General features: G+C 49.3%; 2 non-coding genes across 2 annotated transcripts; both read left to right on the top strand.

Annotated features, from left to right (window-relative positions):
* Positions 1-254: 254 nt before the first annotated feature.
* Positions 255-338, top strand: Trnal-uaa (transfer RNA leucine (anticodon UAA)). Its single transcript has one exon. It is a non-coding gene; the product is annotated as a tRNA-Leu (tRNA).
* Positions 339-2,120: 1,782 nt separating this feature from the next.
* Trnal-uaa (transfer RNA leucine (anticodon UAA)) lies at positions 2,121-2,204 on the top strand. Its single transcript has one exon. It is a non-coding gene; the product is annotated as a tRNA-Leu (tRNA).
* Positions 2,205-3,067: the final 863 nt, after the last annotated feature.

Genomic DNA, 3,067 nt, shown 5'->3' with positions numbered 1-3,067 from the left:
TGTGAAAATGTTCCTATTACTAAATACAGTTTTGCTAGTTACAGTTCAAACTGGAAACGACGGAAGAATGCGGTCCAACGCGCCACATTGGTTCCCGAAAGGGAGGGTGCATTTCCTACGCCACGTGTGACATTGCGTTTTCAATATTCTAAAACTGACATAATTCCATCCTACCGAAAAAAGAAACAGATTTCGCAGTGAGGTTCTTTGAGATATTGCTACAGATGGAAGTCTCTGGAGTCCTTGCCTCGCACGTCAGATTGGCCGAGCGGTCTGAGGCGCCAGATTTAAGCTCTGGTTCCCGTAAGGGAGCGTGGGTTCGAACCCCACATCTGACAATGCATTTTAAACGTTCTGAAACTAACATACTCCCTTGATCTTACAGAACAAGTAAATTACGCAGAAACACGCCATGCAGATTTTACTAGAGACGACAGTGACAGCCCAAGCGGTCGAAAGAAATAGCGGAACATACTTTTCCTGTGTCGAGGTTTAGCTCTTCTGACGGACGTTTCCGTTGTTGTTGTTTTGTTGTGGCTCTGGGTTCCAAACGACAGCGAGAAAACCTCAACAGCAACACATACGTGTTTAAATGAATCGTAGGGCCTTAATAAAGATAGATGAAACGGTGGCTCAGGTGCTGGAGTTCTGAAGCGGTCGTATTGTGTGGGCAGTGAGCTCACTAAGTTAGTGTGTCATGCTAACAACGGTAAGGCAAGGGGTAGAACCCACCAAGGGCTATTCCATATTGCTTCCCTAAAAGGCAGTGCGAGAGACTGCCAGGCAAATCCCAAGTGATCTGTACAAGGACTAAGATGTCCGCACGTCTGGAAACGTTCTCGCCGTCTTGTGGGCCACGCTGACGACACGGGTTCTCGTCCGATCACCGAAGTTAAGCAGCGTTTTTGCGTGCTTAGTACACGAATCGGTGGCTAACTAGGAAGTCTGCGTGCTGATGGATTCTTTAATTTTGCCTTTTCCCTTAGTTTTCTGTGTGGTTGCGCTGTAATGATACGGTCCAGCACGCTGACCCCTCTCTTGCCTCTCGGGACCCAAATTCGCGCGCGAACCTGCGGCCACAGTCAAATGAAAGGGTCCGTTGTGTGTTTGTCGAGTTGGTCTCTCCCAGTCGTTTCTAGCACCTGTCCTCTACATATACGCCCATTTGCAAGCGTCAGCTTTCGCGTCAGCCGAGCAAAGTCACACATGGGGACACACGATGCTGTGAATCGCAATCCGCACTAGCCTACGCGGAGCGGGACGAGGGGCGAAGGAAAATCACTCGTAACACGACAGTTCGGAAATTCGACGATCGCGAGCGTTGGAAACACTCTCCTGAGTAAAGAAGACAACTTCCGTGCGGTGTCCGGGTTTCGAACCCGGATCAGCTACTTGGGAAGCAACCATGCTGACCGACACACCACCACCGCCTTCTGCTACGCGCTGATGGCGCCGTGGTGTGTCGCCTTCCCTCCTGGCGCCAGAGGCCGAAGGCAATCTCGCTGTAGGCGCTCAACGCCGAGTGGAAGGCGAGCACATCTGAACCCGTTTTCCTGGTGCTGCTAGGGCCATATACTGTAACTGAGTGCAGAACTAACTTTTACTGAAGAATCTGCCCTTTAATGCACATCAGGGCGAACACGAAATTTCTAATATGAAGTACTCACTGACGATCCAAAGACGTTTCAGTATGTACGCGTCGGTACCACCGGGGCAGTGCCTAAGTATTGTAAAGTGAAGGTCGACAGTTTGAGCCTCACAGGAAGTATTTCATTGGCTTCCCACGAGTGCGTAATGCACAGCGTGGCTGTTGCTAGGAAACGGCCTTATTTGCCGTTCGTTAATATCTAGTTTTCTTTGCATCGATGTGAAAATGTTCCTATTACTAAATACAGTTTTGCTAGTTACTGTTCAAACTGGAAACGACGGAAGAATGCGGTCCAACGCGCCACATTGGTTCCCGAAAGGGAGGGTGCATTTCCTACGCCACGTCTGACATTGCGTTTTCAATATTCTAAAACTGACATAATTCCATCCTACCGAAAAAAGAAACAGATTTCGCAGTGAGGTTCTTTGAGATATTGCTACAGATGGAAGTCTCTGGAGTCCTTGCCTCGCACGTCAGATTGGCCGAGCGGTCTGAGGCGCCAGATTTAAGCTCTGGTTCCCGTAAGGGAGCGTGGGTTCGAACCCCACATCTGACAATGCATTTTAAACGTTCTGAAACTAACATACTCCCTTGATCTTACAGAACAAGTAAATTACGCAGAAACACGCCATGCAGATTTTACTAGAGACGACAGTGACAGCCCAAGCGGTCGAAAGAAATAGCGGAACATACTTTTCCTGTGTCGAGGTTTAGCTCTTCTGACGGACGTTTCCGTTGTTGTTGTTTTGTTGTGGCTCTGGGTTCCAAACGACAGCGAGAAAACCTCAACAGCAACACATACGTGTTTAAATGAATCGTAGGGCCTTAATAAAGATAGATGAAACGGTGGCTCAGGTGCTGGAGTTCTGAAGCGGTCGTATTGTGTGGGCAGTGAGCTCACTAAGTTAGTGTGTCATGCTAACAACGGTAAGGCAAGGGGTAGAACCCACCAAGGGCTATTCCATATTGCTTCCCTAAAAGGCAGTGCGAGAGACTGCCAGGCAAATCCCAAGTGATCTGTACAAGGACTAAGATGTCCGCACGTCTGGAAACGTTCTCGCCGTCTTGTGGGCCACGCTGACGACACGGGTTCTCGTCCGATCACCGAAGTTAAGCAGCGTTTTTGCGTGCTTAGTACACGAATCGGTGGCTAACTAGGAAGTCTGCGTGCTGATGGATTCTTTAATTTTGCCTTTTCCCTTAGTTTTCTGTGTGGTTGCGCTGTAATGATACGGTCCAGCACGCTGACCCCTCTCTTGCCTCTCGGGACCCAAATTCGCGCGCGAACCTGCGGCCACAGTCAAATGAAAGGGTCCGTTGTGTGTTTGTCGAGTTGGTCTCTCCCAGTCGTTTCTAGCACCTGTCCTCTACATATACGCCCATTTGCAAGCGTCAGCTTTCGCGTCAGCCGAGCAAAGT

Source organism: Schistocerca nitens, chromosome 8 (assembly GCF_023898315.1).
Source record: "Schistocerca nitens isolate TAMUIC-IGC-003100 chromosome 8, iqSchNite1.1, whole genome shotgun sequence".
In the NCBI taxonomy this organism is placed as follows: domain Eukaryota; kingdom Metazoa; phylum Arthropoda; class Insecta; order Orthoptera; family Acrididae; genus Schistocerca; species Schistocerca nitens.
Note: the sequence above shows the minus strand (reverse complement) of the source record. Positions and strands in the feature narration are given on the sequence as shown.